We start from the raw sequence: 19,710 nt of genomic DNA on the forward strand, positions 1-19,710 counted from the left end.
TTTGGTTTATATGAACCTGCCCAGAAAGATGGTGCACGGTGCTGCTAGCGACTGCAGAACGTGGTTGTGGGGAAGGTGTGCGCTGCTGCTTCGGCACGATAAAACAAGCAGTGGTGATTTGATGAGGAGCGTGAGCATTTCGGATCTCCCCCCCCCCCCCCCCCATCTCGTTTTGGATCTATTATGCGGCAGGATGTTTTCATGACGGCGTCAAAACCTCGTGACGGCATCAAAATCTCGCACATCTGTTTCTGTGTTTCTAACTGTGTCATCACAAAAAATGTGTTTCAGTTTAAAACTTGAAATCTATAGGCCCCAGTTGCCTCAGTTCTCTTCCAGTAGTGCCTTCCAGTTCTTGCTGTTTCTAATGAGACTGCTGAGACAGCGTTAGCAGGATGTGGCCAAGAGACACAGTTCAGTTTTTCTGCAGGGTCACTTTATCATGGTGCTTTCAGAAGCTCATAAAAAGAGTATATGGATAAATTAAACTCACCAGGCTCCTCTCATGATTGCAATGTGTTTCTAACTTGACATTTTAAAGTGAGGAGTACTGTTGCCTAATCAAAATATTTGTAAAAACCGCTCATGCACAGCAATTCCACGTATTTGCACATCCCTTTTAGGTCTTTTTTAAGACACCTTTCACAATTTTCAAATAACTACATTTATTTTTGTCAAGTTACTACCTCCATCTTTAAGAGCAGCAGTTTCTTCTTCAGTCATATTTGGCAAACTAACCCTCCCATAGCGATACGTCGCTGGAATCCTCTTACAATAATATTCTCACACTCAATCTCTAAATCCAGTTGTGTGTGCACGTCTGTCTGTTGATTAAATGTATGTTGGATCTGCTCTCAAGACCAGACTGACTCACCGTCCCTGGCGTAACCTCTTTCGCCTGAGCTCCTCAGCCCCTCCAAATTTCTTGAGGGGGAGAGCCCAAAATCCTGATGCCTCCACACACGCCTAGTTGAGGCTCTGGGTATTACCATTCAGGGCACTGAGAAGTAATCCCAAATCCTGGTTTTCCTAAGCATCCAGCGGAGACTTTGATCCCGGGCTGCTCAAAGGAAGGCTAGGGCCAGCAGCGCAAATGGGAAATGGTGGCTCTGGGCCATGCATATGCTTAACCGCTCCATTCAGACACAGCCTGAGTCCTTGTCACCAACCCCCTTTATGCCCTAAATGGCCACTTTTAGCAGCCATTCCCAAAGTTATTACGATCCCCCCTGACTTCTTATTTATTTAATGCTGTTTTTTATATCTTGGTAGCCTGTCACTTCTCTAATGCACAGTGCTACCCCTTCCTCTTTCACCAAACAGCGCCTATCTTTTAAACCCCTGTTCTAGCGATAACAGAGATTTGCCATGTCTCTGCTATCTCTGCAGTATCTGATTTAACACAGAATAAAGTTCCTCTTTTTTTTTTTTTTTTTTTTTTTTTTTTTTTCCTTTTGGGGGTGGGTTCCCTGTGTAAATGGACAACATTTCAGCTGGTTTTCACTAAGCATACTTCATACCCTTATTGGGTTAGGGCAGCCTTCAATCTCTGTTCCTGCCATGTTAGCTAATCATTGCAAAGTACTGATTTGGAATTGGGATTTGGCTCCGGCATAACAGGTAAATCACTGAATTGCTATGTGCTGCTCTTACCATATCCATCCTGCTTCACGTGCACCTTTAGTGACATCCCGCTTAAAATTTTTCACCTTACTTTAACCTTTCTCACAGGCGTGTATTTATTCTCCTAAATAATAGCCACATTAAAAACATTCAAGGCTGGTAAGAGAATTCCTGAGCCGTGGAGACACATATAAAACTCAGCTCCTTTCCACCATCCAGACACTACAGCTAGAATGCTTGTGATTTATTGAGACAGCCAGAAATTGATTTCCCAAATGTAATTTAATTTTAAATTCATTGGGCATTTATGAAAATGGATGCCAGATATAGAATATATTGTCAAGAAGCAAGCAAATGTAATAAATTCCTAAAAGTAATGTAACCTCATATCTTCCTATTATGTGTAAAAACATTCTCTGGAGGGGAGAACACCACCTCTGACTCAACGTTAAAACCTTTCCAATATGGCAAATAGTTTTAATGTATTTTTTAAATGGTCCCTAGCATTATATACACTGTGTGCACTTACTGCATTAATAAAACTGAAAAAATATTTACTTAGTCCATTTGATGGATGGAGGCATCATAAGCCGTTATTTTGAACAAGGCATCTAAACTTTTACAAATGTCTGAAATTCTAAATGTCTGTCAAATATAACACAAGTATAAAATAGTAATAGGTTTTGATACTCAAAACCAACAAAGAGGTAGGTTAACCATATCTTCTGAATCTATCTGAAGAGTTGATGTCTGATGATGAAGAGCATATCAATAAAGACTGGATGCATAGGCATCTTTTTCTGCACTAGCTTTGGGTCTGGTTTTGTGGTTTGAATGTTCAGAACTGGTGAAAAGGGAGAGACAAAGAGAAAGCCTTACGTAAGCTTAAGAAGCGAAAAGCGAGCTTTAAATAAATATGGAGCCACCTTTTGCTCTGGCTGATGTGAACCCTGTTACTTGTTTGCAGCACCCCAGTTAGGAGTGGTGCCCCTGTGTGCCCATGGCACTTGCAGGGTATGATGTCACCCTGGCAGCCACACTGCTCGGATGTGAGGTCACGTTTTGTCACCGCTCTGGTCTCAAGCTGCCCGCATCCACACCGCTTGGACCAGGAACTGTTTTGAATTCAAGCTGCTCCTATATGAAATTTCTCCTCCTGGAGAGCCAGCTGGCTTCCCTGAAGTGCAAGGCAATTCTGGTGATCAGGAAATTTGTTCTTTTGCTTTTATGACAGTACAGATACGTCCTGTGTAGACATAAGCAGATGGGACCGACAATTTGGAGTTAATTGCACACCTGAGGCACGGAAAATAGATGGGATGAGGAGAGCCATAATAAATCACAAAGTTGCATATACTAATATGAGTGGCTCGATGGCTTCCAGTTCAGCCCTAGATGATAAATAGAAAACTTTTTTTTTTTTTTTGTGAAACAGTGGGAGCATTTTAAAACAGCACATTAAGAAGGGGAATCTTGGAAAGCTCATCTCAAAGCTTGATACACATACATACCAGTATTTGCATGTTTTGGGGAATGTTTGTATGCTTACCTTCATGCAACATCTGCACGGGGCATTTGTTGTGTTGCCATGTTTCATGATACAAACAAAATACTTTAATTCATCTATAAACAGATTCAGGACTCAAAGAGAAATTCTGTGTGTGTGTGACCCTGAAAATAATACAGGATTTTCTCCAGTGCCCATGAAACTTCTGGGCTGCAGTTCAGTTCAAGATGAAGACATGTACACGTTTGTATCTACGTACGAGCTAGGTGTTTTAATTCCCAGTAGAGTTTGGGGGGGGTGGTCTTGCATCAGTTATATCTGAGGTTCTTCTGGTGTATGAGATGTTCAGATAGGGCTGGCCAACCTGGCACACACCCTACAGGACTATAAGTGCCCTTCTGGAGCTGCAGCTGGATACAAGATGGGGTGGCCTGTAGCCTCTCAAATGGTACTGGGTGCCAAGACAGCTGAACTGAGTGCTGGACATCTCCTGAGGTTGACCCTAAGCAGATAGCTGATGGCCAATTAAATGAATCAATGTCTAGACTCCTTTGAATACACTGACCAAGAGCTCAATCAATTCTGTGAACGTCTAATGCCACTTGAGAGGATGTCCTACCTGCTCTCGGGCTACTCTTCTGGAAACGTATCAGTTCCCATATGTCCTGTGCCGTATCTGCTAGCTCCAGAGAGATGTCTCAGACACCTTAGGGGGTCTCACATTGCCCTAGATGCCAACGTGTAGGCAACTGAATCAAGCCTTGGATCTCCATTGACTGTAACAGGAATGCAGACACGTTTAGTTGCCTAAATACAGGCTCCTGAGATGGTCGTGGGCACCAAAGGCATCCTCGGAGGCTGACTGACATGATGGAGGGTCTGCAGAAGAGCCAAACATTCCTGGAGCTGCCTGTGGGGCTGGACACCTCTCCCCAGCCCAGGTCCCTCGGTGGTGACAGATGCCTTATCCTCAGGCAATTGAATCCTGCACTTTTAGCCTGTGTGCGGATACTTAGGTTTGGGTGTTTGCCTGGTGCACTGGATCCCACCCCTACTCACTTCATTGTACTTCGACTGGGTCTGAACATAGAAGATATATTTTGCTAATACGTATTTTTCCCAAATGGGATGAAAGATTGGGAGGATTCCTGAGTCTTTAAATGACCTGCAGGTTTAAAAACAAAGCAGAAAATGTAAAGTGTACATATGACATCAAAAATCACCAGTATTTTTCCAAGAATTTCCCTACTTTTCTGCATAAGAGTAAAGAAAACAGAAAATACTCATTTTAATGCTGATTTGAGGGAAAATTGTCATTGTCAAGCTTAATGCCATGCTTATTCCACTCTTCTTCCTCCCATTTGACTTCCCTTCACTTCTCCACATTGGCTTTGCCAGGCAAATGCGAACAAACCCCTCCCCATGGCTAAAACGGTTTAACAGTAAGGAAGCATTTGGGCCCAAGGCTTTGAAGGCCTATTGACAATGTTAAATACACCAACATGCTTAATGACACTTGGGGTGTTTTTTTTTTGCTTATTATTTCTCATTTTTTAAATAGCTTGAAATAGAAGTGAAAATTTAACAAACATTTGTTTAGGCAGGTGCTATTGATTTTAACTGAACGGTGTGAGGCCCTAAGGTTCCTTTTCATTATTAGGCATTTGGCTTGCTCTCTTTGTGCTGTTGGTGAGGTTCTGAGTCCCAGCTCTACACAAATATTGTTACTAAAAATGCTCAGACAGGTCCTCTTCCTGCCAGTCTTTCATAGAAACCAACTAAACATGCATTGGAAGTGTCAAGAGACAGAATTTAATGCAACAAAAATGTATCAATCAAATCTTGCTACCGTTCCTTGTAAGGACAAGTGTAGAGTGAAAATTTTTTTCATTTTCAAACTCAGGAGTCATCCCCTATGACTCTGAATCCAACATAACCTGGTGAAAACATGCTTGTCAATATTTTCTTCCTTGACTGTACTAGGACCTGCCCTACTACTACACACAAGGGGTGCTGCGAAGGAGCATGGGACGTGACGGACATCTGATTTTGTTATACTTAGATTAGATCTGAGTCTAGACACCAGAAGGAGATTTTTAGTGATGTTGGGGTTAACAAACACAGGAACGTTGCTCTGATTAACTCTTAATCCAAGGGCAGTTTTACATTCCTATTCTGTCCACAGGAAGGAAAGAGAAGTGCCCTCTTCTGCAGGCGCCTTCATATTCTGGATCCGGCTGCCAGATGAGAGAGTGCTCAGAATCTCTCGCATTTTCTCTTTCCCTAAACCCTACATTCATTTTCTCTTTCCCTAAGCCTTCTATTCCTCTGCCTTTGCTCTGCGTGAGCCTGGAGAGCCATCGTCCCACGTCCTCCCCAGAATACAAAGCACCCTCAGTGCATGACCCCACTCCTTGGCCAAATGCTGAGTCCTTTTCTTCTGCTCTGAGAGCTTGTTCTGCATGACAGTGCTTGTGTCTTTAACACGTCTTTTGTGTGGCAAGTTCTGCCCCAAGATTTGCTATGGATCTCCCTTCGAGGTCAATGGATGTGGTAAGTATGTCTGCATAGCTCAGCCTTGCTTTACTGTAAGTGCAAAGAAAGGCGAAGTGCTCGGGTGTGATAAATGTGTCATTCTTCACCCTGGATGCTGGCTATCACAGCTACTGTAGCTCACTGCCTCCTCAGAGGGAAGAATGAGGGCACAGCTTGCTTTGCCCCCAGCCCTTCTCCTACTCTCATCCTCCCAAGCATCATATCGAGTCACACATAGAGCGGGACTGTCGCAGATGTCCTTGCTCCTCCTTCATATGGGTTTGGAGTTAAGCGATTTTAGGTCACAGAGTTTGCTCCAGCCAAGCTGAAGATTCAGCTTCGGCATATTTCAGCTCCAAGTGCCCATGTCCATGGACTTCAGTGGGAGCTGTGTCCGCGAACAGACCTGAACCTGCGAATATTCGAGCTGGCAAAAGAAACTGGACTTGATCCGGCCCCTAACACAACCTATAATTCCATTAAGGAGGCAGAAGGAGGACATGCCTGTCCCGTTTCTTTTGCTACTAGGTACTTTTTTGTTGGTTTTGTGGCCACACATTTAATGGTGCGTTGTTCCCCTTGATTTTAGCTGGTGCCTGTCTTCACTGAGCTGAGTTCGGACTGTACCCTTTAATAGGTTTTTTAAAGTTTAACAAGCTTATTAAATAAGCTTTTTGTTACTGAATATCTCAGACTTTGCTTGATACCTCAACTGAGAATCGGCTCATTGAAATACCTCTGCAAATGGAAAAAATAATACCTGCAAAAAAATTATTTGGATTTGGGGGAATTATTGCTGCCATTGCACCGCACGGTACAATGCCAGTATTTCTGCCTTCAGATGTAAATGCCTGTGCAAATGCTGCTTTTCAATTAAACTGTAGTACAATTCGTTGAAGTTTAGCCAAAGAAAGCCTGTGAATGGAAACACTTAAACGATACATTAGGATTTAGTTACGGACTTTGCATTTGTTTTCTCAACCAAATGTAAAACAATTGTGTAGTGGCCCATAGGAGAGAAGATTGTACTTGGGTTTTGTCTGAGCGTCAGTGTTAACGATCAGTGCTCAAGCGTTTTAGATTTCAATCTTAAATTAGCAATTTAAAGACAACAAAGAATGATTTTCATGCTTGTCAGTTCTGATTAATGTAACATTAACCCCTAGAGAACAGTATATTGCTCCAGTACTTTATTTCTAGTTGCAAGAGACCAGCCCTGGGAAACAATGAAAGGCTGTTTGGGGCTTTTTTTTTGCCCCCCCCCCCTTTTTTTTTTTCTTTTTTTTTTTTTTTTTTTTGAACTTGAATGGTAAAGATACCACTATCTACTGCTGCTAGTACTCTTACTTCTTGCGGGTCTTGTGGTTGTTATTTTCCAAGGTATGTGACAACGAGAGATTTCCTAAATTACACCCCTACCAAGTTAATGCCATTTCATTGCTTCCTATAGATCCCGGCGCTGATTTTGCCGCTCCCGTGTTGATCCCGAGGAGCCCCAGCTCGCTGCGGGCTAATCTGAGCTTTCAAGGGCAAAAACTGCTGAGAGCATGCACAGGAAATTTATATGCTTCTCCCCTGCTGAGTAAATTACAGAGAGAGGAAACAAAACCAGAATGTGAAAGTGGCACATAAAATAAGAGCAGTTTTGCTGTAAAAGCGGTTGCTTTTTGACAACCGCCTGTAAAAACAAAATTTGCTGTAATTTCCCTGAATGTAGAACAGCAGTTGAAATGGTTGCTGTTCCTTATCCCCGATTTGGAGACGGTGAGGTAGGTGTATAAGGAGGATGGTAGAGTTAAGGAGAGGCCACGCAATGTGGGGTGGCTTAGGGTGTGAATGGGGGCCTTCTGGTTCCCCAAGTCCCCTCCCAGAGTAGGGTCAGACAGAAATTCCGTCCGTATGAGACAGCGAGAGAGCTGCCATTCTCACAGATACTGTCCCCCAGAATGAACTGTTGGAAACCTGGTGCTATGTTTGCACTGCTGACTCTCTGCAGAAAATCTAACATCCTCGTGCGTGTTTAAATGAGGGCTTCAAGTCAGGAAAAAGAAGTTGCATTAGAAGAAAAAAAAAAAAAAAGGCCTTGGAAAGTTTCAGCTTTCCAAATTGCAGCAATTATAGAAACAGTTTTGTATACAAACTTCACAAGACTTCCAAATAATTCAAATATATCCTCTGGTGGTTGCAATCTCTCCCACCCAGCAACCCCTCTGTGGGAGAAGCAAAGACCGTAAAACCTCAGCGAGGGCAAGGAAAAAAAAGTTTCTTCCATCCCAGCTGTTTATATCTACTTGTGCGTTTCCAGGGGTTTAGGCCACATTTTGTTTTGCTTCCCTTCTATTACTGCCTAAACACTGGGAGTGGAGAGCCAACAGCTGCATCACATGAGCCCGTCATGCAGCGATGAAGGCAAAGAAATAAATATCTACTGAACAATGTGCACTTTTTGTGCTTGCTGTGCTTCCTGTGACACCAGTGGGAGCTTGAGGATCTGCAAGAACCCCAGACCTGGTCTTGAAGGATGATTTATGCTTCATATATTTATTTTTCCATGGCATTTGTGTATTTGGAAACATTCCCGGATTTGAATGGAAGATCGGTGCGTGCCCACATACCTGTACACGTATACATATGGAAGTAAGACGATATGTAATCCACCCAGCAAATAATCATGACTTTTCATTTGTACCAGACCGGCGTACCAGAACATTTATACCAGAGCCTCTGACACCAACCGTGACATGACCTGGTGTCCAAGTCTCCGCAGAAGACTCCGCAGCTACCAGCAAATCCCAGAGCGGGGGTGCCCAAAGCTGGACGGCAGGACAATTGCCAGACAGCAGGACTCACGGGTGGATGCGTAGGGTAGGTGGGGAGCTGTGGCATAACCCCGCAAGAGCATGAGGGGCAGCTCCACGGCAGAAGAACTTGAGGAAGCAGCCACATGAGTTCATTTCCCACAAGATGTGACGGGCTTACAGCAGCGTCCTGCTCCTTTAGGCATGGTACAAATGAGTAGCAAGAGGAAGTTCCTACGGTGAAGAGACTGCGTTTTAAGTTGATGATACAGACACAGGGGATAGGAGAGGATGTGTATGGTATTAATTTATTGTAGCTGTCATGCTTCTTGGGCTGCTTCACCTGCATGGAGCTAAGTACAAGTAAATTCTTCTGGGTGACAGCTGGCTTCCCAAAACTTAAGGTGCCTGTCAGAAAGCCCTTATGTAAAGAAAAAAAAGAAAAATAATGCACATCTGGAAACATGCTGGAAAGCTAATGATGTTTTCTTCCGAGGGTGGAAATTCCCTCCCCAGATGACAGGGAGGGGCCGGGGGAGCAGAGTAAAGGCTGGACTCCCCCGTGGAAAGAGCTCCGGAGTCATCCTCTTTACTGACCCAAGCCTTGGCTGGGAACAAGACAGGGGAAGAGGAAGGATGGCCGGATCCAGGAGCAGGGTTCTCCCTCAGCCCCCAGAGGCAGTCCCCGGAGGAGGGAAGTGTAATGCCTGCTCCCACTGTTTTATACATGCCTGAAAGCACACACCTTCCTGTCTGTAATAACTTTCTTTTTTAAATACATGCCTGACGCTATTTAAAGAATATTTTACATTTATGTTTTGCTTTTTGTAAACTTTCTGGAGGCTTCTCTTTTCTCCACCGTTTGTTGCTCATAGGGAAAAATGTAAAAAGAAAGCATTGACTTTTGAGCCTAACCTAGGATTTTGACATCTTCTAGTTATCCAATGCTGACATTTAGCACAGTTTACTGCACAGTCATTCAGTGCTCTTGTGGTGAAGTTTCATAAATCTGCAATTACAAAACAGGTGAGACACTGGTTTACGTAGAGGAGGTGGTGGTGTAATTTTTGTGATTCTACTGCCAAGATAGGAACCAGAGCTCGGCTGCAGATTCTGATGTGCTCTTTGTAGGCAGTGAGATGTTCAAGGTGTCACTTTAAGAAACATCAGTTGAAAGCCCAATTCTGAAAATATTTCACCTAATATGGGCAAAACTACCTCCTTGGTGTACTAGAACTTGAAGCAATTCAAGGAAATGTCTTTCCTGTTTGTTTACTTCAAAGCCTCAACAACGTTATGGTTCACTGCTTGTCTCCTTTCTCTAGCTGTTTGGGGTTTTTTTGGTGCTCCGCCACACCGGTGAGTCTTTCATGCAATAAAGGTGAGAAAATACTGCAATAAAATGGGAGGACAAGATTGTGAAACTGCTGATGGTGGCAAAGGGCATTTGGCAGGCATGGCTTTTGAAATCACTTTGATTTTTTTAATTGACTATATTTCAAAGCGATGATATCTTTATGACTCCCCAGGCTTTTCACCAAAATTAATCTGTTTGGTAGGCATCTCCTTGAAGCGTACACTGACCTGGGAATGCAGCACTGAACTAGGTCCTCCTATACACCTCATGAGCTCTATTTCAAACATCTTTCTGCTTTGGTTTTCAATGTATATTCTCTATGGGGAGTGGCTTATACAGCGTATGTACCACATTTTGTAATCTGGAAGATCACAGAACCATAGGTTACTTAATGCTGGGAGGGCTGTGAGGAGGTCTCCAGTCCAACCTCTGGCTCAAAGCAGGAGCAGCTGTGATATCAGACCAGGTTGCTCAGGATTTCATCCAGTTGGGTCTTGAAAACCTCCAGGGACGGAGACTGGACAGCCCATCCCACTGATTGAGTGTCCTCGTGGGGAGAGAATACGTACTTTATTCTGTCTGAAACTCGTATTTCACCTCATGCCCATTGCCTTTCGTCTTCCAAGCAGGCTGCGAGCAGCCTGGCTCCCTCTCCATAGCCTTCTTATTAGGGGCTGCTCTTACTTCCCCCCAAAGCTGTCTCGGCTCCTCAGCCTCTTCTCACGGGGCAGATACCTGAGACCTGTGCCTTTCTGCAGGCTGGCCTGACCAGCAGGAACTGGGGAGGTGTGATGTGGTGCTTGTCCCATGCTGCCTGCAAGGAAACAGTAGCAACAGAAAAGATGAAAACTGACCTGTTAGAATCATAGAATCATAGAATCGTTTACGTTGGAAAAGACCTTTAAGATCACCGAGTCCAACCGTCAACCCAACACCACCATGCCCACTAAACCATGTCCTGAAGTGCCACGTCTATGGGTTTTTTGAATACCTCCAGGGATGGTGACACCACCACTTCCCTGGGTAGCCTGTTTCAATGCCTAACAACCCTTTCAGTAAAGAAATTTTTCCTAACATCCAGTCTAAACCTCCCCTGGCGCAACTTGAGGATATTTCCTCTTGTTGTGGTTTAACCCCAGCCAGCAACTCAGCACCACGCAGCCGCTCACTCACTCCCCCCCCCGCAGTAGGATGGGGTAGAAAATCTGGAAAAAGAAGTAAAAATCGTGCGTTGAGCTAACAACGGTTTAGTAGAACAGCAAAGAAGAAACTAATAATGATAACACTGATAAAATGACAACAGTAATAATAAAAGGATTGGAATGTACAAATGATGCGCAGGGCAATTGCTCACCACCCGCCAACCGACACCCAGTTAGTCCCCGAGCGGCGATTCCTCGCCCCCACTCCCCCCAGTTTATATACGGGACATGACGTGACATGGACTGGAATACCCCTTTGGCCAGTTTGGGTCAGCTGCCCTGGCTGTGTCCTGTGCCAACTCCTTGTGCCCCTCCAGCCTTCTTGCTGGCTGGGCATCAGAAGCTGAAAAATCCTTGACTGGGTATAAACGCTACTGAGCAACAACTGAAAACATCAGTGTTATCGACATTCTTCTCATACTGAACCGAAACCACAACACTATACCAGCTACTAGGAAGAAAATTAACTCTATCCCAGCTGAAACCAGGACACTCTCATCCTATCACTAGTTACTTGATAGAAGAGACCAGCACCCACCTCACTACACCCTCCTTTCAGGCAGTTGTAGAGAGCGATAAGGTCTCCCCTCGGCCTCCTTTTCTCCAGACTAAACAACCCCAGTTCCCTCAGCCGCTCCTTATCAGACTTGTGCTCCAGGTCCTTCACCAGCTTGGTTGCCCTTCTTAGGAAAGGTTGAAGGAACTAGATTTACTTAAGCTGGAAATGAATGGAGTATGTGTAGAGCAGGAGTGAGGGAAATGGTAACAAAGGTCTTCTGATGGGTAGGGGTTTGTTATATTGCAGGTGGTGGTCACTTGTCCTTGGTAGCCATTGGGAGTAAGAAAATAGAAATTACGCACAATTTTCAACAGAGATGATGTAGGATATATATAGGATAAAACATTCAAGTGAAGTAAAAGAACAAGACAGCGCTAGTCTCGCACTGCAGGGCCTTGTTCTTTATGAAAAGGGCATATTTTATTTTAAAAAATCTTTTTCTAGATGTTAAACTAGGAAATAGAGGGATAACCCTTACACTACAAGGTTGCGCTCCTCTGTAGCCTATTCCTTCCATGCCACTGCAATCCGCCCATGGCCCATCAACGTGCACCGGCGGCCTCTATAGAATTCAGTTTTAATCGGCGTTACTGGCAGAGCAGATTTGCTGTGCCATGTTGGGTGGTTACTGCTTGTTCCTCAGCCTCACAGGCAGGACGCATGTTTCTAACACAGAACAATTATCTTGCCATCGCATCCATCAGGGGTTGGCGCCTCACGGTCATGGATGCTGTAATCTTAGGATGGAAAGGTGGTCCTGCCACTGAGACACTTAAGCTAAATGAAAAGCAAGGAAAAAAACCATCAGTACAGACAGGGAAGTAGGAAGAAAGATGGAGAAAATAACACTGCTCTGGCAACTCGACTAGGTTCATAATTCCTTGGGTATATCAACAGCAACTTCTCACAAGCAGCAGCAGAAAGGAAATTGTTGGTAGTGTTCACCGCAATGCCACAGGCATTTCCTGCTCTAATTATAGATGTTGTGGTGTCTTGGGCATGACACGAGGGGCATCGCACGGACTTGCCAGACTGCTGGTGTGCAGCGAATTGCAGTGTACGGGCCTTAAATGGTGTGGTCACTGGTGATATGTGCTGGGGCTTTCCAGTGGTGACCACTGTAGGTAGTTTGTGGTCGGAAGGATAGCAACCACAGCAAAGAGCTTTCAAATTGTCATTTAAAGTGAAAGGTAAAACCAGCAGAAGTCTGTGGGCATTTGCAAAGACATGCAGGCTGTTGTACGGGAAACAAAGCAGTCACTGGGGCTGCAGAAAGTGCTCGTTTGTTTTTGCCAGAGTCCTCAGTTAACAGAACTATTTTCAAAACTAAAAATACTTGTGATTTTTTTTTTTTTTTGAATGCACTGACCAACATGCTTTAGTAAGTCCTGCCTTTGCTTTTTTTTGGGTATAAACTGACCCCTATGGGTCCACAGCTGTAGCTACTGCTGCTCCTCCCTGGTATGTGCCCCAGGGCCAGATCCGTGCAGGCTCCCTCCTGGACAGCTCAAGCAGAGATTTGACCCTTACCCCTTCTGGAGAGGATGCTATCTTTCTGGTGTGTTTTCATTTGGGGCTCTCAAAACATCTAACGACTTGGATGTCTTGGATGTCAGCACGTATGAGAAAGTTGAACATACCCAGGCGTTGCTGGGTGAGACTGGGCAAAGCCACATTGGGACCTAGCCGGTCCAGAAAAGAGATTAACCTAGAGTGAAAGCAGCTCCTCATCCTCACTGTGAGCGGCAATTGCACTGCACTGAATTTGCCTGCCCTGCATTTAAGAGTTTTGTATGGGGTTTTCCTGCTTGCCCCACATCTGCTTTATGCTTGGGAGAGAACGGAGACAAAGGAATTATGGAGGCAAAGGAATTATGTCACATTTCATATTTTTGATGATTTAAAAGCCCTTTTTTTTAAACTTTCTTTACTCAGGACCCCTTGGACCCAGCTATCCCTCCCTCTCCGAATAAGCAGGCAGGCGTGGGATGCTGCCTGCCCTCCACCGAGGGCTGCCGGAGGCTCCAAGCCACTCTGTCAAGGGTGAGGGAGAAGAGACCTCGTGCTGCCTATCTGCAACCACATGTGGGGGAAAACAGCTGGGAAAAGCCAAAACACAGAGCCTGCGCCTCTGCCCGCAGGATCTCCAGGGCAGTAGTGAACCTTTTTAAAGGTTCAGAGGGGCAGCCATGCCCTGGGAGGGATGCCTGGCTCAGGGACGGGGGCAAAACCGTGGGTCCTGTGTGCAAACCATCAGGGTTTGCTGGATGTCAGGGCACCTGAGGACAAGAGCCAGGAAACAAACGCTGCTCCCAGCACCTCTGGTGGAAACAGCTGGAAGGGGAACTGCAGGAGAACCTGCAGAGCCTCCTTCGGCACCGGCACAGCCGCGCTTCGATATCTCACGTTCAAATCTACTTTTGTTTGAGGGTACGCGGTAGGGGCTGGAGTCTGGGCTTCGTGTGCTGAAGCTGGCAGCCTCGAAAATAGAGGCTTAAATGTTATATTCCCTGCAGAAGCGGAACGGAGCCCATAAAAGTCTTTGTGCTCGTGCAATCCATCATCCAAGATGAATAAGGCTATAAAAGTAATGATGATCATCTCCACTTTATACACAGGAAAGCAGATGGCTGAGGGAGAGAAATGACTTCTTCTAGGTTCCCGCAGGGAGAGCAGCCCCATTTCCCAAGGTGAGGAGTTAGCAGGTAAGCGGGTGTCTCCTGGGGGTGAGCGTTTTCACTGCAGGGGCACTTGCTCATCAGAAAGGAACCAGATCTTTCTTTATTTCCCTTCCTCATTGGTTTCATGCTTTGAATGTTGGTCTTCTGGCAACTCAGTGCTTTCTTGTTTTTATTCTTCTAATTTCAAAGGAAGGTGTTTTGCTGACATTTATACAATATAACCGTTTCTCACATCAAATCCCTAGAAAAGTTTTAAAGTTGCTGTTTGGGGGGTATAAATGGGCTCCCTCCTCACTCCATGCAGGACTGTAATGCATAAACCAGGTGTGACTCCTGGTTTAGAAATCGAAAGCCTAGCGTATTGCTTTTCCAGACTGAATATCTAAATAAAAGAGGTCATGTTGAGACTTCATAACTCAGGCAAGATAACATACACGAAGAGCTGGGAGCCAAAAGGGACTGAAAACCATGTTGATGAGTCAAGTATATGTTCGCCTTCTCTACCTACCTCTCTGTCTATAAATCAGCTGTAAGAGGAAATAACTCATTCCGGGGGGCTGTACTGTCATGCAGGCAATGTATGACCCTTCACCAGCCTGTAAGTTGTTGCAGTCAGGAGAGGACTGTACCTCAGATGGCCCGGTGCTGGTTAGGAGGATGTAAATATATCTTGGCTTAAATAAGCTCTGGCTCTGCGTGGCTGGAAATGAAAGACAGAATTTTTCTCCAAGTCACTGCTAGTACAAGTAACACTGCCACTATAGATTCCTTTCTCTATTTGGGCATTTGAGCATTTTGCAAGGGTCTGTATGCTGCAGGTAACGTCCTTGGCCTTTTTCCTGGTCACATACCTACAGAAGACCCATGGCACTGTCCTAAAAGAAACCAGTGGTGGCTTGAACTGACACCACTTTGGGGCAGAGGCTTTTTTTTGGCTTCCTTCCTGAACCAGACCTTACTACCAAAACGCCACTCCAGCTGCCAGGTCCTTGCAGTCGTGCATACAAAGTACTTTCTGCTATTTTTGATGTGTTTATGCCCGCGTGAATGCATTCGCCGTGCCCGCGTAGCTGTGATGAACGACAGCTGGCTACGTGACACCCTCCTGCTGCCGATTCGGAGGAGCTCAGGCACACTGCAAGGCCCTAACTCTGATGAAAATGCTTTAAGTCGAGACTAACAACCCTGGGAGCTGAGGGACACGAGGTGCCAGTGCCACCACCACAAAGCTCCAAGTGTGGACCGTGAAGGGAACAGCAAAAGTGCAATCTGCGGTCCCCCTCTGCCATTTGTGCAGACTGCCTGTCTGAAGTAAGTGACTGCTTACTGTTTGTTTAACAATTGTAAACTGTTTGTTTATAGCATTTGCACATTGGATGGACGTCGTGAATCCACAGATTAGATCGATTCCTCCCCAGCCCTGCTCTAAATTGGTGAGAAACTCCTTCGCGTGTGACTCTCTTCACTCACAGCCCCACTCTGGTCACCGTGTGTGGGGCAAGATGAGCTCCCTGGGGAGAAGCAGCCATGACCGAAGTGGGCAGAGAGGCTTTGGAAGGGCTGGGGAGGAGGCTAGAGATTGCCCTGTCCTCTTGCTCACTTCCATCCACGGTTGGGGTTGCTGATCTGTACGTACAGAGCCCCCCCGCCATCCACACGCTTGTCCGCAGCCAGCTGAGATGGCCTCTAGGATCATTTTGGTGGCCAGCAATTTTGCTGCCCTGGTTTTCCGGAGCTTTCTGCAGCAGGCGAGAGCTCACCTGTGGCTTCAGCAAAGCCTTGTCGGTGGCTGATGCCTGAGTTTGAGAAACTCCTCCAGTTTGCCAGGATTTGGAGACCGTCGACAGCCTTCATCCTGCGTGAAAGACACGCTTTCATGGAGTCAGGCCTTCTCTAACATATACGAAGAGCAGTGTGTGTCTGTACATACATGCACGAGCATGTTAGAAGACTTCCCAAACTCAAACACCCGGCTGGGCACACTTCTGGAGGAGGAAGGACGGGCGAGCAAAAGGTACCAGGTGGTGGCCAAGCTGCCGTCCCGGGGGTTGGTAGTGCTTGGGCATGGCGGGATGAATGGGTGACAGGACCTGTATGGGGCAGAAAGGAATCAGGCAACCATGACTTCTTTTGTCTCCTTGTTCAGTATTTTTTAGGACTAGAATTTTCAGTAACTGAACTTGCAAAACCTTTGGAAAGCCTCAGAAAACCTACAGTTTAAAATTTTGCCATAAGAGGGCAGTCTGAGATAACTGCGTAAATTATGCTGCACAGACCCTGAATTTTTCTTATTAAAAAAAAGAAGACTGGTAGGAATGTATGACTTGTCTCAAACCAAAGTTTTATATCTAACTTTAGCAGGGATTCTTGCAATTGGTGACATAGAATGCGTGTAAAAGGGGATCATTTACAGTAAATACAACTCAATTCCTGCTTTCCTGGAAGACACATAAAATAAATGAGTCCTAAACTGAGGAGTCAGAGGGCTGAGATTCAACTTTGTACAGATGTATTCTCCTACTAGGAATGCGGGTTTTGAATTTTCCTTTCAGAGGAAAAACTATGGTCTAACGTGGGAAGTGGACCACGGCAGCACACGCTCATGGTGAAAGAGCAGAGCTACCGCACGGCAGGGACGGGGCACTACAGCATCTTCAGAAAAGTGTTTATAAGGAGCTCTCAGGTCTCGCTCCCTGTTGAGGAGACTAGGTCCTGCCAAAAGGGGACTGGCAACCACGACCCTCATAGTTCCCTCTGCGTTTTTCCCAGGGCATGTAAACTCTAACGTTGAAAAGCCTGGCGCAGGGCTTCGAAAAGTTGCCTGCTGCTAGTCTGATTGCTGAGGTCTGGAAGAGAAAATCTCGTCCTCTTTAAGCCCAAACTTGTCATCTTGTGTTGCTGGCCAAAGCGCTTGTGTCCTCTAAGCATAAGCCACTGATGAATGGATGCAGGATCCTTCCCACAGCGTTGTTCACTGGCTACCTCTTGCAGAGTGCCTTAAAATGCTGCCGCTGCTCTTCCATGTCAGATACATAAAGCGCTGCCACTCCAGTCCCTGGTTTCTGTTCTTGGCCATCCCCTGGCACAAAAGGTAGGTCCAGGGGGAAAGAGGATTAGAGCTCCGGAGGCTGCTGCTTCCCAAGGTCCTGCTGAGGGACTGGTGGGGCAGCTGGGGAGAGGACAACCCCAAAGCTGGCCGTGAGCTTCGGCTCCAGAGCCGGGAGAGCTGGGGGGATGCCTCTTCTTCCCTCCTTTGCTTGGGCATCACGGTGGCTCAAAGCAAGCCCCAAACGTCTTTTTGTGAGAACATCCTTTTGCTATGCTCTTTGTCCAATACAGCGTACATTTCATGCTTTCATTAGCTCAGACAAATACATTTGCTTCATGACGCAGCTCAAGGGCAGCTGTTCAGTCAATAAAAACTGAAGGGAGAGCAAATGTTGTTTGTGTCCCAGTATCACCCTGGAGGGCAAAAATAGTCAATCTTGGCCTCTCCTGGAAGAAGAACCACAGAGGGAGACAAACACCAGTGTCGGCTGGTGACAGTGTGACGCCGGAGCACAGAAGCAGGCTCACGTTCAAACCACAGCAGGGCTCAAGAGCAGGAGACCGAACCCCTGGTCTCCAGCCGTAGAGTGTGAATTGCTTTCGTAGAAATCAAAGACCTGTGCTCTCTGGGCTGTGCTATAACAGACCATCGGACTGAGAAAGCTTCAAAAGCTATTTCTGTTGTCATTGAAGCTACCAAGCAAAGAGGTTCGAGCGTGCTCTGGGAAGATTTGTCCCCTGGTGTTGGAGAAAAATGTCTGTGCACCGAACGTACTGCAGAATCTCTTTGGGTATAGTTTAGGTTTTAAGAAAATAAAGTTCTCGTGAACCTCCCACAATCACTGCAGCCTTAGGGGTTTGCTAGACAAGTGCCTCTGCATAAATTAGATGTGCTTTAGCTGGGGCAGCAAAATCTGGCTTCGCGCATCATGAAAACCAGAAGGGAGCTTTGAGTCAGAACCGATACTAGTTTAAGTTGCTGATTCTGGGTTTGTCCTATTTTACCAATATTTGGTGATGAACCTCTGGGCTGTGTGAGTCCCCCCCTGCTCCGACAAGGGGAGAGAGTGAGGTCCTGTTGTGTTTCCCACACCAACCCTGGGCTCCGACGTCCTCAGCAGAGCCCGCTGTCCCTCTCCTGCAGCCACGAGGTGACAGAACTTGTCTTCTGGTGATGGGCCCTTAGCTTCTCCTTGTCTTGAGCTCAATTTCTCCAGTGTAGGTCAACCTAGAGCTAATTTTGCCCAAGAAAAGGTACTGATTTGTACAGGAATGGGTAGGGTTATAGCAAGCTAAAACTGGACTCTGCCATAGCTTTTGGGTGCAAAATTAGCTCTGATTTGATTTTAATAGTTCCAGTTAAAAGTTGTGTGCCTTTTTCAATGTTGTTTTTCAAGAATGGAAACCAAAAATACATAAATGATTTGCTAGTTCCTCCTCAAGTCTGCTTTTGCTGTCATGTATAATGCAATAACATAAATTGTTAAAGATAAAACATCAGATACTCAGAAATAACAGCCTGTGGAAGGAAGGAATTGAAAATTTCCCAAACTGTTCCAACCTCAATCATCTGAAAAAACCCCACAGGGGGAGGGAGATAGAAGGAATGGGATATATGACCCCCATGCTATCAGCATGGGTTTATTGTCTGTCATGGCAAAAAAAAAAAAGAAAGACTAATCCTTTTATTTTGAGCTCAAGTTCACAACATGTAATAGTGAATAAAATTGTTCTTGGGAAAATATGAGGTCAATCAAATACATACTCAGTCTTGCTGTAATTATTGTGTTAAATGCAAATAAGTGTTTAATCAGTAGTTAGAAATAGAGATGATCTTGCTTTTGATGAGCAAGAAACACATCTTCAGTGACAGTGATCCTTTGCCATCTCTGCCTACCATTTTACCTTGAAAACCGAGAGAGCAGGCAAATAGCTTTGCAGCCCAATGAGAGTTTGCAGTTTGCTATAAATGTACCCAGAGGCTTCATAAGAGCAAACTGAATTCCTCAGCTGTATACGGGCAGATTCCTTAAATCAGTGCAGTCATGCTCACAGAAGTAAAAAATGGACCTGTCCTCTCTGAGGAGTGGCTAGTCCACTGCTACGCTCCCATGGGAAAGGGAAAGGCAATTTTCCCAACTGAAGAAATTGCTCCGTAATGTGAGAGATCATTGAAATGCAAGTAACAAACCAAAACAGATGAAATATGCGCAAAGTAAATAGATCAAAGACGCTGAGATAATTAATTACCGGCGGTCCAGTTCTCAGAGAAAGACTGTCCATTCACAAAGAAGCCACTGTACCCGACACTTCCCAATATTGGTGCTACAGCACGGATTTGCTGATGTTTGTTAATGAGTAAAGACAGAATTATTATGCCAGATAACTAGCTGCCCTAAA

Source organism: Accipiter gentilis, chromosome 34 (assembly GCF_929443795.1).
Source record: "Accipiter gentilis chromosome 34, bAccGen1.1, whole genome shotgun sequence".
Classification (NCBI taxonomy): domain Eukaryota; kingdom Metazoa; phylum Chordata; class Aves; order Accipitriformes; family Accipitridae; genus Astur; species Astur gentilis.